Source organism: Olea europaea, chromosome 3 (genome assembly GCF_002742605.1).
Source record: "Olea europaea var. sylvestris chromosome 3, O_europaea_v1, whole genome shotgun sequence".
NCBI lineage: Eukaryota > Viridiplantae > Streptophyta > Magnoliopsida > Lamiales > Oleaceae > Olea > Olea europaea.
Window position 1 is genome coordinate 24,029,508 of NC_036239.1, and position 18,664 is coordinate 24,048,171.

Genomic DNA, 18,664 nt, shown 5'->3' on the forward strand with positions numbered 1-18,664 from the left:
TTTCTTGATAACTTCGGGTTTGTTCGTTTCTGAATTGCCAGTGTAATTCGATTGGAATTGAGCAAACGAAAAGTGGCTTTTGATTTCATGATAACGTCAAATTTGATCATTTTTTACGAATCGCTTGTCAAATTCGATTGGAATCGAGCCAATGAAAAGTTGTTTTTGATTTCAAGATAACTTGTGGTCTTTTCATTTTTGGGGAATTGCAAGTCTAATTCGATTGGAATCGAGCCAATGAATAGTGGCTTTTCATATCATGTTAACTTCGGGTTTGTTCGTTTCTAGCGAATTGCTTGTCTAATTTGATTGGAATTGAGTTAATGAAAAGTGTCTTTTGATTTCAAGATAACTTCGAGTTTGTTCTTTTTTGACGTATCGCTTGTCAAATTCGATTGGCATCGAGCCAATGAAAAGTGGCTTTTGATTTCATGATAACTTCGAGTTTGTTCGTTTTCGACGATTCGCTAGTCTAATTTGATTGGAATCGAGTCAATGAAAAGTGGTTTTTGATTTCACGATAACTTCGGGTTTGTTCATTTTAGGCAAATTGCTAGTCAAATTTAATTTTAATCGAGCAAATGAAAAGTGGTTTTTAATTTCATGATAACTTCGGGTTTGTTCATTTTTTGCGAATTTCGAGTCTAATTCGATTGGAATCGAGACAATGAAAAGTAGTTTTTGATTTCCCGATAACTTCAGGTCCTTTCATTTTAGGCGAATTGCTAGTTAAATTCGATTGGAATCAAGCCAACGAAAAGTTATTTTTGATATCATGATAAATCCGGGTTTGTTCGTTTCTGGTGAATCGCTAGTCTAATTCGATTGGAATCGAGCCAATGAAAAGTGACTTTTAAATTCATGATAACTTCGGGTTTGTTCGTTTCTGAATTGCCAGTGTAATTCGATTGGAATTGAGCAAACGAAAAGTGGCTTTTGATTTCATGATAACTTCGAATTTGTTCATTTTTTACGAATCGCTTGTCAAATTCAATTGGAATCGAGCCAATGAAAAGTTGTTTTTGATTTCATGATAACTTCGAGTTTGTTCATTTTTGACGAATCGCTAGTCTAATTCGATTAGAATCGAGCCAATGAAAAGTGGCTTTTGATATCATGATAACCTCGTGTTTGTTCGTTTCTGACAATTCGCTAGTCTAATTCGGTTGGAATGGACCCAATGAAAGGTGGCTTTTGATTTCTAAATACTTCGAGTTTGTTCATTTTTGACGAATCGTTTTTCAAATTCGATTGGATTCGAACTAATGAAAAGTGGGTTTTGAATTCATGGTAACTTCGACTTTGTTCATTTTCAACGATTCACTAGTCTAATTCGATTGGAATTGAGCCAATGAAAAGTGCTTTTTGATTTCAAGATAACTTCGGGTCTTTTCATTTTTGGGAAATCGCTAGTCTAATTCGATTTTAATCGAGCCAATGAAAAGTGGTTTTTGATATCATGATAACTTCAAGTTTGTTCGTTTATGGCGAATTGCTAGTCTAATTTGATCAGAATCAACCAAATGAAAAGTGGCTTTTGATTTCATGATAACTTCGAGTTTGTTCATTTTTTACGAATCGCTTGTCAAAGTCGATTGGAATCGAACTAATGAAAAGTGGTTTTTGATTTCATGATAACTTCGAGTTTGTTCATTTTTGACGAATCGCAAGTCTAAGTTGATTGGAATTGAGTTAATGAAAAGTGGTTTTTTATATCATGATTACTTCGGGTTTGTTCATTTCTGGCGAATTGCTAGTCTAATTCGATTTGAATCGAGCCAATGAAAAGTGTCTTTTGATTTCAAGACAACTTTGAGTTTGTTCCTTTTTGACGTATCGCTTGTTAAATTCGATTGGCATCGAGCCAATGAAAAGTGGCTTTTGATTTCATGATAACTTCAAGTTTGTTCATTTTCGACGATTCGCTAGTCTAATTCGATTGGAATCGAGCCGTTGAAAAGTGGTTTTTGATTTCATGATAACTTCGGGTTTGTTCATTTTAGGCAAATTGCTAGTCTAATTTGATTTGAATCGAGCCAATGAAAAGTGGTTATTAATTTCATGTTAACTTCTGGTTTTTTCATTTTCTTCGAATTCCTAGTCTAATTCGATTGGAATCGAGATAATGAAAAGTGGTTTTTGATTTCCAAATAACTTCAGGTCCCTTTGTTTTTGGCAAATTGCTAGTCTAATTCGATGGGAATCGAGCCAATGAAAAGTTGTTTTTGATATCATGATAGCTTAGGGTTTGTTCATTTCTGGCGAATCGCTATTCTAATTCGATTGGAATCGAGCCAATGAAAAGTGACTTTTGATTTCATGACAACTTTGGGTTTGTTCGTTTCTGAATTGCTAGTGTAATTCGATTGGAATCGAGCAAACGAAAAGTGGCTTTTAATTTCATGATAACTTTGAGTTTGTTCATTTTTTACGAATCGCTTGTCAAATTCGATTGGAATCGAGCCAATGAAAAGTTGTTTTTGATTTCATGATAACTTCGAGTTTGTTCATTTTTTTACGAATCGCTAGTCTAATTCGATTTAAATCGAGCCAATGAAAAGTGGCTTTTGATATCATGATAACTTCGTGTTTGTTCGTTTCTGATGATTTGCTAATCTAATTCGATTGGAATGGAGCAAATGAAAGGTGACTTTTGATTTCTACATAACGTCGAGTTTGTTTGTTTTTGACGAATCGCTTTTCAAATTCGATTGGATTCGAACCAATTAAAAGTGGTTTTTGAATTCAAGATAATTTCGACTTTGTTCTATTTCGACGATTCGCTAGTCTAATTCGATTGGAATCGAGCCAATGAAAAGTAGTTTTTGATTTCAGGATAACTTCGGGACTTTTCATTTTTGGCGAATTGCTAGTCTAATTCGATTGAAATCGAGTCAATGAAAAGTGGTTTTTGATATCATGATAACTTCGGGTTTGTTCGTTTTTGGCGAATTGTTAGTCTAATTCGATTGGAATCAACCAAATGAAAAGTGGCTTTTGATTTCATGATAACTTCGATTTTGTTCATTTTTGACGAATCGCTTGTCAAAGTCGATTGGAATCGAGCCAATGAAATGTTGTTTTTGATTTCATGATAACTTTGAGTTTGTTCGTTTTTGACGAATCGCAAGTCTAAGTTGATTGGAATCGAGTTAATGAAAAGTGGTTTTTGATTCCAAGTTAACTTCAGGTCTTTTCATTTTTAGCGAATTGCAAGTCTAGTTCAATTGGAATCGAGCTAACGAATCGTGGCTTTTGATATCATGATTACTTCGGGTTTGTTCGTTTCTGGCGAATTGCTAGCCTAATTCGATTGGAATCGAGCCAATGAAAAGTGTCTTTTGATTTCATGAAAACTTCGAGTTTGTTCCTTTTTGACGTATCGCTTGTCAAATTCGATTGGCATCAAACCAATGAAAAGTGGCTTTTGATTTCATGATAACTTCAAGTTTGTTCATTTTTGACGATTCGCTAGTCTAATTCGATTGGAATCGAGCCGTAGAAAAGTGGTTTTTGATTTCACGATAACTTTGGGTTTGTTCGTTTTAGGCGAATTGCTAGTCTAATTTGATTTGAGTCGAGCAAATGAAAAGTGGTTTTTAATTTCATGTTAACTTCGGGTTTGTTCATTTTCTACGAATTCCTAGTCTAATTCGATTGGAATCGAGGCGAAGAAAAGTGGTTTTTGATTTCCAAATAACTTCGGGTCCCTTCATTTTTGGCGAATTACTAGTCTAATTCGATTGGAATCAAGCCAATGAAAAGTTGTTTTTGATATCATGATAACTTCGGGTTTGTTCATCTCTGGCGAATCGCTAATCTAATTCGATTGGAATCGAGCCAATGAAAAGTGACTTTTGATTTCATGATAACTTCGGGTTTGTTCGTTTCTGAATTGCTAGTGTAATTCGATTGGAATTGAGCAAACGAAAAGTTGCCTTTTTTTCATGATAACTTCGAGTTTGTTCTTTTCTACGAATCACTTGTCAAATTCGATTGGAATCGAGCCAATGAAAAGTTGTTTTTGATTTCATGATAACTTTGAGTTTGTTCTTTTTTACGTATCGCTAGTCTAATTCGATTTGAATCGAGCTAACGAAAAGTGGCTTTTGATATCATGATAACTTTGTGTTTGTTCGTTTCTGACGATTCGCTAGTTGAATGCAATTGGAATGGAGCCAATGAAAGGTGGCTTTTGATTTCTAAATAACTTTGAGTTTGTTTGTTTTTGACGAATCGCTTTTCAAATATGATTGGATTTGAACCAATGAAAAGTGGTTTTTGAATTCATGATAATTTCGACTTTGTTCTATTTCGACGATTCGCTAGTCTAATTCGGTTGGAATCGAGCCAATTAGAAGTAGCTTTTGATTTCATGATAACCTCAAGTTTGTTTGTTTTTGGCGAGTTGCTGGTCCAATTCGATTGGAATCGAGCCAATGAAAAGTGGGTTTTCGATTTCAAGATATCATCGGCTTCATTCGTTTTTGGCAAATTGCTAGTCGAATTCGACTGGAATCAACCAAAATGAAAAGTGGCTTTTGATTTCATGATAACTTTGAGTTTGTTCGTTTTTGACGAATCGCTTGTCAAAGTCGATTGGAATCGGGCCAATGAAAAGTTGTTTTTGATTTCATGATAACTTCGAGTTTGTTCATTTTTGATGAATTGCAAGTCCAAGTCGATTGGAATCGAGTTAATGAAAAGTGGTTTTTGGTTTCATGATTACTTCAGGTTTGTTCGTTTTTTGCGAATTCCTAGTCTAATTCGATTGTAATCGAGCCAATGTAAAGTAGTTTTTGATTTCAAGAGAACTTTGGGTCTTTTCATTTTTGGCAAATTGCTAGTCTAATTTGATTGGAATTGAGCCAATGAAAAGTTGTTTTTGATATCATGATAACTTTGGGTTTGTTCATTTCTGGCGAATCGTTAGTCTAATTCGATTGAACCGAGCCAATGAAAAGTGGCTTTTGATTTCATTATAACTTTGGGTTTGTTCGTTTCTGAATTGCTAGTCTAATTCGATTGGAATCAAGCAAATGAAAAGTGGCTTTTGATTTCATGGTAACTTCGAGTTTGTTCATTTTTTACGAATCGCTTGTTAAATTCGATTGGAATCGAGCCATTGAAAAGTGGTTTTTGATTTCATGATAACTTCGAGTTTGTTCGTTTTTGATGAATTGCTAGTCTTATTCGATTGAAATCGAGCCAATGAAAAGTTGGTTTTGTTTCAATTATAACTTCATGTTTGTTCATTTTTTACGAATTGCTAGACGAATTCGATTGGAATTCAGCTAATGAAAAGTGGCTTTTGATATCATGATAACTTCGGGTGTGTTCTTTTTTGGTGAATTGCTAATCTAATTCAATTGGAATTGAGACAAATGAAAAGTGATTTTTGATTTCAAGATAACTACGGGTCTTTTCATTTTTGGCAAATTGCTAGTCTAATACGATTGGAATCGAGCCAATGAAAAGTTGTTTTTGATATCATGGTAACTTAGGGTTTGTTCGTTTCTGGCGAATTGCTAGTCTAATTCGATTGGAACGAGCCAATGAAATGTGGTTTTTAATTTAATGATAACTTCGGATTTGTTCTTTTTTGGCAAATTGCTAGTCTAATTCGATTGGAATTGAGCCAACGAAAAGTGGTTTTTGATTTTAAGATATCTTCGGGTTTGTTTGTTTTTAGCAAATTGCCAGTCTAATTCGATTTGAATCAAGCCAATGAAAACTGGATTTTGATTTCATTATGACTTCGGGCTTGTTCATTTTCGACGAATTGCTAGTCTAATTCGATTGGAATCGAGCCAATTAAAAGTAGCTTTTGATTTCATGATGACCTCAAGTTTGTTTGTTTTTGGCGAATTGCTAGTCTAATTCGATTGGAATCGAACCAGTGAAAAGTTGTTTTTGATATCTTGATAACATCGGGTTTGTTTGTTTCTAGCGAATTGCTTGTCTAATCAAATTGGAATTGAGCCAATGAAAAGTGACTTTCGATTTTATAATAACTTCGGGTTTGTTCATTTCTGAATTGCTAGTGTAATTTGATTGGCATCGAGCAAATGAAAAGTGTCTTTTAATTTCATGATAACTTCGAGTTTGTTCATTTTGTACGAATCGGTTGTCAAATTCAATTGGAATCGAGCCAATGAAAAGTGGTTTTTGATTTCATGATAACTTCGAGTTCATTCGTTTTTGACAAATCGCTAGTCTAATTCGGTAGGAAGCGAGCCAATGAATAGTGTCTTTTGATATCATGATAACTTCGGGTTTGTTCATTTTTGACGAATTGCTAGTCTAATTCGATTGGAATCGAGCCAATGAAAAGTGTCTTTTGAGTTCATGATAACTTTAAGTTATTTCATTTTTTACGAATCGCATCTCATATTCGATTGGAATCGAGGCAATGAAAAGTGGTTTTTGATTTCATGATTACTTCGGGTTTGTTCGTTGCTGAATTGCTAGTCTAATTCGATTGGAATCGAGGAAATGAAAAGTGGCTTTTGATTTCATGATAACTTTGAGTTTGTACGTTTTTTAAGAATCGCTTGTCAAATTCGATTGGAATCGAGCCAATGAAAGGTTGTTTTTGATATCATGATAACTTCGGGTTTGTTCGTTTCTGGCGAATTGCTAGTCTAATTCGATTGGAATCGAGCCAATGAAAGGTTGTTTTTGATATCATGATAACTTCGGGTTTGTTCGTTTCTGGCGAATTGCTAGTCTAATTCGATTGGAATCGAGCCAATGAAAAGTGACTTTCGATTTTATGATAACTTTGGGTTCGTTCGTTTCTGAATTGCTAGTGTAATTCGATTGGCATCGAGCAAACAAAAAGTGGGTTTTGATTTTATGATAACTTCGAGTTTTTTCATTTTTTACGAATCGCTTGTCAAATTCTATTGGAATCGAGCCAATGAAATGTTGTTTTTGATTTCATGATGATTTCGAGTTTGTTCATTTTTGACGAATCGCTAGTCTAATTCGATTAGAATCGAGCGAATGAAAAGTGGCTTTTGATATCATGATAAATTCGTGTTTGTTCATTTTTGGTGAATTGCTAGTCTAATTCGATTAGAATGGAGCCAGTGAAAGGTGGCTTTTGATTTCTAGATAACGTCGAGTTCGTTCATTTTTGACGAATCGCTTGTCAGATTCGACTGGATTCGAACCAATGAAACGTGGTTTTTTAATTCATGATAACTTCAAGTTTGTTCATTTTCGATGATTTGCTAGTCTAATTCGATTGGAATCGAGCCGATGAAAATTGATTTTTGATTTCAAGATAACTTTGGGTCTTTTCATTCTAGGCGAATTGTTAGTCTAATTCGATTGGAATCGAGCCAATGAAAAGTTGTTTTTGATGTCATGATAACTTCAAGCTTGTTCGTTTCTGGCGAATTGCTAGTCTAATTCGATTGGAATCAACCAAATGAAAAGTGGCTTTTGATTTCATGATAACTTCGAGTTTTTTTGTTTTTGACAAATCGCTTGTTGAATTCGATTGGAATCGAGCCATTGAAAAGTGGTTTTTGATTTCATGATAACTTCGATTTTGTTCGTTTTTGACGAATCGCAAGTCTAAGTCGATTGGAATCGAGTTAATGAAAACTGGATTTTGATTTCATTATAACTTCGGGTTTGTTCATTTTCGACGAATTGCTAATCAAATTCGATTGGAATCGAGCCAGTTAAAAGTGGCTTTTTATTTCATGACAACTTCAAGTTTGTTTATTTTTGCCGAATTGCTAGTCCAATTCGATTGGAATCGAGCCAATGAAAAGTGGCTTTCGACTTCAGGATAACATCGACTTCATTCATTTTTGGTGAATTGCTGGTCGAATCCGATTGGAATCGAGCCAATGAAAAGTGGTTTTTGATTTCATGATAACTTTGAGTTTGTTCTTTTTTGGTGAATTGCTTGTCTAATTTGACTAGAATTGAGCCAACGAAAAGTGGTTTTTGATTTCATGATAACTTCGGGTATTTTTCATTTTGGCGAGTTGATAGTCTAAGTCGAATGGAATTGAGCCAATGAAAAGTTGTTTTTGATTTCTTGATAACTTCGGGTTTGTTCGTTTTTGGCAAATTGCTAGTCTAATTTGATTGTAATCAAGCAAATGAAAAGTGGTTTTTGATTTCAAGATAACTACGAGTCTTTTTATTTTTCGGGAATTGCTAGTCTAATTCGATTGGAATCGAGCCAATGAAAAGTTGTTTTTGATATCATGATAAGTTCGGGTTTGTTCATTTCTGGCGAATTGCTAGTCTAATTCGATTGGAATCAACCAAATGGAAAGTGGCTTTTGATTTCATGATAACTACAGCTTTGTTCATTTTTGGAGAATTGCTAGTCTAATTCCATTGGCATCGAGCCAATGAAAAGTGGTTTTAGATTTCAGGATAACGTCGGGTTTGTTCATTTTTGGGGAATTGCTAGTCTAATTCGATTGGAATCGAGCTAATGAAAAGTGATTTTTGATTTCAAGATAACTTCTGGTCTTTTCATTTTTGGCGAATCGCAAGTCTAATTCGATTGGAATCGAGCCAATGAATAGCGGCTTTTGATATCATGTTAACTTCGAGTTTGTTCATTTCCAGCGAATTGCTAGTCTAATTTGATTGGAATAGAACCAATGAAAAGTGTCTTTTGATTTCATGATAACTTTGAGTTTGTTCATTTTCGACGAATCGCTTGTCAAATTCGATTGGAATCGAGCCAATGAAAAGTGGCTTTCGATTCATGATAACTTCGAGTTTGTTCATTTTCGACGATCCGCTAGTCTAATTCGATATGAATCTAGCTAATGAAAAGTGATTTTTGATTTCACGATAACTTCAGGTTTGTTCATTTTTGGTGAATTGCTAGTCTAATTCGATTGGAATCGAGCCAATGAAAAGTGGTTTTTGATATCATGATAACTTTGGGTTTGTTCGTTTCCGGCGAATTGCTAGTCTAATTCGATTGGAATCAATCAAATCAAAAGTGCCTTTTCATTTCTTGATAATTTCAAGTTTGTTCATTTTTGACAAATCGCTTGTCAAATTCGATTGAAATCGAGCCAATGAAAAGTGGTTTTTGATTTCATGATAACTTCGAGTTTGTTCTTTTTTGACGAATCGCAAGTCTAAGTCGATTGGAATCGAGTTAATGAAAAGTGGTTTTTGATTTCAAGATAACTTTGGGTCTTTTCATTTTTGACGAATTGCAAGTCTAATTCGATTGGAATCGAGCCAATGAAAAGTGTCTTTTGATTTCATGACAACTTCGAGTTTGTTCGTTTTTGACAAATCACTTCTCATATTTGATTGGAATCAAGGCAATGAAAAGTGGTTTTTGAATTCATGATTACTTCGGGTTTGTTCGTTGCTGAATTGCTAGTCTAATTTGATTGGAATCGAGCAAATGAAAAGTGGCTTTTGATTTCATGATAACTTCGAGTTTGTTTATTTTTTACGAATCGCTTGTCAAATTCGATTGGAATAGAGCCAATAAAAAGTGGTTTTTGATTTCATGATAACTTCAAGTTTGCTCATTTTTGACGAATCGCTAATCTAATTCGATTAGAATCGAGCTAATGAATAGTGGCTTTTGATATCATGATAAGTTCATGTTTGTTCATTTCTAGCTAATTACTAGTCTAATCCGATTGGAATGGAGCCAATGAAATGTGGCATTTGATTTCTAGATGACTTTGAGTTTGTTCATTTTTAACGAATCGCTTGTCAAATTCGATTGGATTCGCACCAATGAGAAGTGATTTTTGAATTCATGATAACTTCGAGTTTGTTCATTTTCGACGATTCGCTAGTCTAATTCGATTGGATTTGAGCGAATGAAAATTGGTCTTTGATTTCAAGATAACTTCTTTCTCTTTCGTTTTAGGCGAATTGCTAGTCTAATTTGATTGGAATCAAGCCAATGATAAGTGGTTTTTGATTTCATGATAACTTCGAGTTTGTTCGTTTTTAGCGAATTGCTAGTCTAATTCAATTGGAATCGAGCCAATGAAAAGTGGTTTTTGATTTCAAGATAACTTCGGGTGTTTTCATTTTTGGTGAATTGCTTGTCTAATTCGATTAGAATCGAGCCAACGAAAAGTGGTTTTTGATATCATGATAACTTCGGGTTTGTTCATTTTTGGCGAATTGCTAGTCTAATTCGATTAGAATCAACCAAATGAGAAGTGGCTTTTGATTTCATGATAACTTCGAGTTTGTTCGTTTTTTACGAATCTTTTGTCAAATTCGATTTGGAATTGAGCCGATGAAAAGTGATTTTTGATTTCATGATAACTTCGAGTTTGTTCTTTTTTGACGAATCTCAAGTCTAAGTCGATTGGAATTTAGTTAATGAAAAGTGGTTTTCGATTTCATGATAACTTCAGGTCTTTTCATTTTTGGCGAATTGCAAGTCTAATTCGATTGGAATCGAGCCAATGAATAGTGTCTTTTGATATCATGATAACTTCGGGTTTGTTCATTTCTAGCGAATTGCTAGTCTAATTCGACTGGAATCGAGCCAATGAATAGTATCTTTTAGATTCATGATAACTTTGAGTTTGTTCATTTTTGACGAATCGCTTCTCATATTCGATTGGAATCGAGGCAATGAAAAGTGGTTTTTAGTTTCATGATTACTTCAGGTTTGTACGTTTTTTAAGAATCGCTTGTCAAATTCGATTGGAATCGAGCCAATGAAAATTGGTTTTTGATTTCATGATAACTTCGAGTTTGCTCATTTTTGACGAATCGCTAGTCTAATTCGATTGGAATCGAGCCAATGAAAAGTGGTTTTTGATTTCAAGATAACTTCTGGTCTTCTCATTTTTGGCGAATTGCAAGTCTAATTCGATTGGAATCGAGCCAATGAAAAGTGGTTTTTGATTTCAAGATAACTTCTGGTCTTCTCATTTTTGGCGAATTGCAAGTGTAATTCTATTGGAATCGAGCCAATGAATAGTGGCTTTTGATATCATGTTAACTTCGAGTTTGTTCGTTTCTAGCGAATTGCTAGTCTAATTCGATTGGAATTGAGCCAATGAAAAGTGTCTTTTGATTTCATGATAACTTTGAGTTTATTCATTTTTGACGAGTCGCTTGTCAAATTCGATTGGAATGAGCCAATGAAAAGTGGTTTTTGATTTCATAATAACTTCAAGTTTGTTCGTTTTTGACGATTCGTAAGTCTAAGTCGATTGGAATCAAGTTAATGAAATGTTGTTTTTGATTCCAAGATAACTTCAGTTCTTTTCATTTTTGGCGAATTGCAAGTCTAATTCGATTGGAATCGAGCCAATGAATAGTGGCTTTTGATATCATGATAACTTCAGGTTTATTCATTTCTGGCGAATTGCTAGTATAATTCAATTGGAATCGAGCTAATGAAAAGTGTCCTTTGATTTCATGATAACTTCGAGTTTGTTCATTTTCGACGATTTGTTAGTCTAATTCGATTGGAATCGAGCCGATGAAAAGTGGATTTTGATTTCACGATAACTTTGGGTTTGTTCGTTTTAGGCAAATTGCCAGTCTAATTTGATTTGAATCGAGCCAATGAAAAGTGGTTTTTAATTTCATAATAACTTCGGGTTTGTTCATTTTTTGCGAATCCCTAGTCTAATTCGATTGGAATCGAGCCAATGAAAAGTGATTTTTGATTTCCAGATAACTTCGGGTCTTTTCAATTTTGGGGAATTCCTAGTCTAATTCGATTGGAATCGAGCCAATGAAAAGTTGTTTTTGATATCATGATAACTTCGGGTTTCTTCTTTTCTAGCAAATCGCTAGTCTAATTCGATTGGAATCGAGCCAATGAAAAGTGACTTTTTATTTCATGACAACTTCAGATTTGTTCGTTTCTGAATCGCTAGCGTAATTCGATTGGAATCGAGCAAATGAAAAATGTCTTTTGATTTCATGATAACTTCGAGTTTGTTCATTTTTTATGAATCGCTTGTCAAATTCGATTGGAATTGAGCCAATGAAAAGTGGTTTTTGATATCATGATAACCTTGAGTTCGTTCGTTTTTTACGAATCGCTAGTCTAATTCGATTGGAATTGAGCCAATGAATAGTGGCTTTTGATATTATGATAACTTCGAGTTTGTTCGTTTCTAGCGAATTGCTAGTCTAATTCGATTGGAATTGAGCCAATGAAAAGTGTCTTTCGATTTCATAATAACTTAGAGTTTGTTCATTTGTGACGAATTGCTTGTTAAATTTGATTGGAATCGAGTTAATGAAAAGTGGCTTTTTGATTTCCTGATAACTTTGAGTTTGTTCACTCTCGACGATTCGCTAGTCTAATTCGATTAGAATCGAGCCTATGAAAAGTTGTTTTTGATTTCACGATAGCTTCGGGTTTGTTCGTTTTAGGCGAATTGCTAGTCTAACTCGATTTGAATCTAGCCAATGAAAAGTGGTTTTTAATTTCATGATAACTTCGGGTTTGTTCATTTTTTTGCGAATTCCTAGTCTAATTCGATTGGAATCGAGCCAATGAAAAGCGGTTTTTGATTTCCAGATAACTTCAGGTCTTTTCGTTTTTGGCAATTTGATAGTCTAATTCGATTGGAATCGTACCAATGAAAAGTTGTTTTTGATATCATGATAACTTCGGGTTTGTTCGTTTCTAGCGAATTGCTAGTCTAATTAAATTGGAATCAAGCCAATGAAAAGTGACTTTCGATTTTATGATAACTTCGGGTTTGTTCGTTTCTGAATTGCTAGTGTAATTCTATTGGCATCGAGCAAACAAAAAGTGTCTTTTGATTTCATGATAACTTCGAGTTTGTTCATTTTTTACGAATCGCTTGTCAAATTCGATTGGAATCGAGCCAATGAAAAGTGGTTTTTGATTTCATGATAACTTCAAGTTCGTTCACTTTTGACGAATCGCTAGTCTAATTCGATTGGAATCGAGCCAATGAATAGTGGCTTTTGATATCATGATAACTTCGGGTTTGTTCGTTTCTGGAGATTTGCTAGTCTAATTCGATTGGAATCGAGCCAATAAAAGTGTTTTTTGATTTCATGATAACTTTGAGTTATTCATTTTTGACGAATGGCGTCTCATATTTGATTGGAATCGAGGCAATGAAAAGCGGTTTTTGATTTCATGATTACTTCGGGTTTGTTCATTGCTGAATTGCTAGTCTAATTCGATTGGAATCGAGCAAATGAAAACTGGCTTTTGATTTCATGATAACTTTGAGTTTGTACGGTTTTTAAGAATCGCTTGTCAAATTCGATTGGAATCGAGCCAATGAAAATTGGTTTTTGATTTCATGATAACATCGAGTTTGTTCATTTTTGACGAATCGCTAGTCTAATTCGGTTGGAATCGAGCCAATGAATAATGGTTTTTGATTTCAAGATAACTTCTGGTCATTTCATTTTTGGCGAGTTGCAAGTCTAATTCGATTGGAATCGAGCCAACGAATAGTGGCTTTTGATATCATGTTAACTTCGGGTCTGTTCATTTCTAGCGAATTGCTAGTCTAATTTGATTGGAATAGAGCCAATGAAAAGTATCTTTTGATTTCATGATAACATCGAGTTTGTTCATTTTTTACGAATTGCCTGTCAAATTCGATTGGAATCGAGCCAATGAAAAGTGGCTTTCGATTTTATGATAACTTCGAGTTTGTTCGTTTTCGACGATTCGCTAGTCTAATTCGTTTGGAATTGAGCTAATGAAAAGTGATTTTTGATTTCACGATAACTTTGGTTTTGTTCATTTTTGGTGAATTGCTACTCTAATTCGATTGGAATTGAGGCAATGAAAAGTGGTTTTTGATATCATGATAACTTCGGGTTTGTTCTTTTCTGGCGAATTGCGAGTCTAATTCGATTGGAATCAATCAAATCAAAATTGGCTTTTGATTTCATGATAACTTCGAGTTTCTTCGTTCTTGACGAATCGCTTGTCAAATTCGATTGGAATCGAGCCAATGAAAAATGGTTTTTGATTTCACGATAACTTCGAGTTTGTGATTTTGACGAATCGCGAGTCTAAGTCGATTGGAATCGAGTTAATGAAAAGTGGTCTTTCATTTCAAGGGAACTTCGGGTCTTTTCATTTTTGGCGAAATGCAAGTCTAATTCGAATGGAATCGAGAAAATGAATAGTGACTTTTGATTTCATGATAACTTCGAGTTTGTTCGTTTCTGATGAATTGCTAGTCTAATTCGTTTGGAATCGAGCCAATGAAAAGTGTCTTTAGATTTCATGACAACTTTGAGTTATTTCATTTTTGACGAATCGCTTCTCATATTCGATTGGAATCGAGGCAATGAAAAGTGGTTTTTGATTTCATGATTACTTCGGGTTTGTTCGTTGCTGAATTGCTAGTCTAATTCGATTGGAATCGAGCAAATGAAAAGTGCGTTTTGATTTCATGATAACTTTGAGTTTGTTCATTTTTTACGAATCGCTTGTCAACTTCGATTGGAATAGAGCCATTGAAAGGTAGTTTTTTATTTCATGATAACTTCGAGTTTGTTCATTTTTGACGAATCGCTATTCTAATTCAATTAGAATCGAGCCAGTGAATAGTGGCTTTTGATATCATGATAACTTCGTGTTTGTTCATTTCTAGTGAATTGCTAGTCTAATTCGATCGGAATGGAGCCAATGAAATGTGGCATTTGATTTCTAGATGACTTTGAGTTTGTTAATTTTTGACGAATCGCTTGTCTAGTTCGATTGGATTCGAACCAATGAAAAGTGGTTTTTGAATTCATGATACCTTTGAGTTTGTTCGTTTTGGACGATTCGCTAGTCTAATTCGATTGGAATTGAGCGAATGAAAATTGGTTTTTGATTTCAAGATAACTTCGGTCTTTTTGTTTTAGGCGAATTGCTAGTCCTATTCGATTGGAATCGAGCCAATGATAAGTGGTTTTTGATTTCACGATAACCTCGAGTTTGTTCGTTTTTGGTGAATTGCTAGTCTAATTCAATTGGAATCGAGCCAATGAAAAGTGGTTTTTGATTTCAAGATAACTTTGGTTGTTTTCATTTTTGGTGAATTGCCAGTCTAATTCGATTGGAATCGAGCCAACAAAAAGTGGTTTTTGATATCATGATAACTTCGGGTTTGTTCATTTTTGACGAATTGCTAATCTTATTCGATTGGAATCAACCAAATGAGAAGTGGCTTTTGATTTCATGGTAACTTCGAGTTTGTTCATTTTTGACGAATCGTTTGTCAAATTCGATTGGAATTGAACCAATGAAAAGTGGTTTTTGATTTCATGATAACTTCGAGTTTGTTCTTTTTTGATGAATCTCAAGTGTAAGTCGATTGGACTGGAGTTAATTAAAAGTTGTTTTTGATTTCAAGATAACTTCGGGTCTTTTCATTTTTGGCGAATTACAAGTCTAATTCGATTGGAATCGAGCCAATGAATAGTGGCTTTTGATATCATGATAACTTCGGGTTTCTTCGTTTCTGGTGAATTGCTATTCTAATTCGACTGGAATCGAGCCAATGAAAAGTTTCTTTTAGTTTCATGATAACTTTGAGTTTGTTCATTTTTGACGAATCACTTCTCATATTCGATTGGAATCGAAGCAATGAAAAGTGGTTTTTGGTTTCATGATTACTTCGGGTTTGTACATTTTTTAAGAATCGCTTGTCAAATTTAATTAGAATCGTGCCAATGAAAATTGGTTTTTGATTTCATGATAACTTCGAGTTTGTTCATTTTTGACGAATCGCTAGTCTAATTCCATTGGAATCGAGCCAATTAAAACAGGTTTTTGATTTCAAGAAAACTTTTGGTCTTTTCATTTTTGGCGAATTGCAAGTCTAATTCTATTGGAATCGAGCCAATGAATAGTGGCTTTTGATATTATGTAAACTTCGAGTTTGTTCGTTTCTAGCGAATTGCTAGTCTAATTCGATTGGAATTGAGCCAATGGAAAGTGTCTTTTGATTTCATGATAATTTTGAGTTTATTCGTTTTTGACGAAACGCTTGTCAAATTCGATTGGAATCGAGCCAATGAAAAGTATTTTTTCATTTCATGATAACTTCGAGTTTGTTCATTTTTGATGAATCGCAAGTCTAAGTCAATTGGAATCGAGTTTATGAAAAGTGGTTTTTGATTCCAAGATAACTTCGGGTCTTTTCGTTTTTGGCGAATTGCAAGTCTAATTCGATTGGAATCGAGCCAATGAATAGTGGCTTTTGATATCATGATAAATTCAGGTTTGTTGGTCTCCGGAGAATTTCTAGTCTAATTCAATTGCTATCGAGCCAATGAAAAGTGTCTTTCGATTTCATGATAACTTCGAGTTTGTTCATTTTCGACGATTCGTTAGTCTAATTCGATTGGAATCGAGCCAATGAAAAGTGGTTTTTGATTTCACGATAACTTCGGTCTTGTTCGTTTTAGTTGAATTGCTAGTCTAATTCGATTTGAATCGAGCCAATGAAAAGTGGTTTTTAATTTCATGATAACTTTGGGTTTGTTCATTTTTTCCGAATTCCTAGTCTAATTCGAATGGAATCGAGCCAATGAAAAGTAGTTTTTGATTTCTAGATAACTTCGGGTCTTTTCAATTTTGGCGAATTGCTTGTCTAATACGATTGGAATCGAGCAAATGAAAAGTTATTTTTGATATCATGATAACTTCGAGTTTCTTCGTTTCTAGCGACTCGCTAGTCTAATTCGATTGGAATCGAGCCAATGAAAAGTGACTATTAATTTATGACAACTTCAAGTTTGTTCATTTCTGAATTGCTAGTTTAATTCAATTGGAATCGAGCAAAGGAAAAGTGTCTTTTGATTTCCTGATGACTTTGAGTTTGTTCGTTTTTTACGAATCGCTTGTGAAATTTGATTGGAATCGCGCCAATGAAAAATGGTTTTTAATTTCATGATAACTTCGAGTTCGTTCATTTTTTACGAATCCTAGTCTAATTCGATTGGAATCGAGCCAATGAATAGTGGCTTCTGATATTATGATAACTTCGGGTTTGTTCATTTCTGGCGAATTGCTAGTCTAATTTGATTGGAATCGAGCCAATGAAAAGTGTCTTTTGATTTCATGATAACTTCGAGTTAGTTAATTTTTGACGAATCATGTCTCATATTCGATTGGAATCGAGGCAATGAAAAGTGGTTTTTGATTTCATGATTACTTCGGGTTTGTTCGTTGCTGAATTGCTAGTCTAATTCGATTGGAATCGAGCCAATGAAAAGTGGCTTTTGGTTTCATGATAACTTCGAGTTTGTACGGTTTTTAAGAATCGCTTGTCAAATTCGATTGGAATCGAGCCAATGAAACTTGGTTTTTGATTTCATGATAACTTCGAGTTTGTTCATTTTTTACGAATCGCTAGTCTAATTCGATTGGAATCGAGCCAATGAAAAGTGGTTTTTGATTTCAAGATAACTTCTAGTCTTTTCATTGTTGGCGAATTACAAGTCTAATTCGGTTGGAGTCGAGCCAATGAATAGTAGCTTTTGATATCATGTTAACTTCGAGTTTGTTCATTTCTAGCGAATTGCTTGTCTAATTCGATTGGAATTGAGCCAATGAAAAGTGTCTTTTGATTTCATGATCACTTCGAGTTTGTTTATTTTTGAGGAATCGCTTGTTAAATTCGATTAGAATCGAGCCAATGAAAAGTGGCTCTTGATTTCATGATAACTTCGAGTTTGTTCATTTTCGACGATTCGCTTGTCTAATTCGATTGGAATCGAGCCGATGAAAAGTTGTTTTTGATTTCACGATAACTTCGGGTTTGCTCGTTTTAGGCGAATTGCCAGTCTAACTTGATTTGAATCGAGCCAATGAAAAGTGGTTTTTAATTTCATGATAACTTTGGGTTTGTTCATTTTGCGAATTCCTAGTCTAATTCGATTGGAATCGAACCAATGAAAAGTGATTTTTGATTTCCAGATAACTTCGGGTCTTTTGGTTTTTGGCGAATTGCTAGTCTAATTCGATTGGAATCGAACCAATGAAAAGTTGTTTTTGATATCATGATAACTTCGGGTTTGTTCGTTTCTGGCGAAGTTCTAGTCTAATGAAATTGGAATCGAGCCAATGAAAAGTGACTTTCGATTTTATGATAACTTCGAGTTTGCTCGTTTCTGAATTGCTAGTGTAATTCGATTAGCATCGAGTAAATGAAAAGTGTCTTTTGATTTCATGATAACTTTGAGTTTGTTCATTTTTTGGCGAATCGCTCGTCAAATTCGATTGGAATCGAGCCAATGAAAAGTGGTTTTTGATTTCATGATAACTTCGAGTTTGTTCACTTTTGACGAATCGCTAGTCTAATTCGATTGGAATCGAGCCAATGAATAGTGGCTTTTGATATCATGATAACTTCGGGTTTGTTCGTTTCTGGCGAATTGCTAGTCTAATTCGATTGGAATCGAGCCAATAAAAGTGTCTTTTGATTTCATGATAACTTTGAGTTATTTCATTTTTTACGAATGGCGTCTCATATTTGATTGGAATTGAGGCAATGAAAAGTGGTTTTTGATTTTATGATTACTTCGGGTTTGTTCGTTGCTGAATTGCTAGTCTGATTCGATTGGAATCGAGCAAATGAAAAGTGGCTTTTGATTTCACGATAACTTTGAGTTTGTACTTTTTTTAAGAATCGCTTTTCAAATTCGATTGGAATCG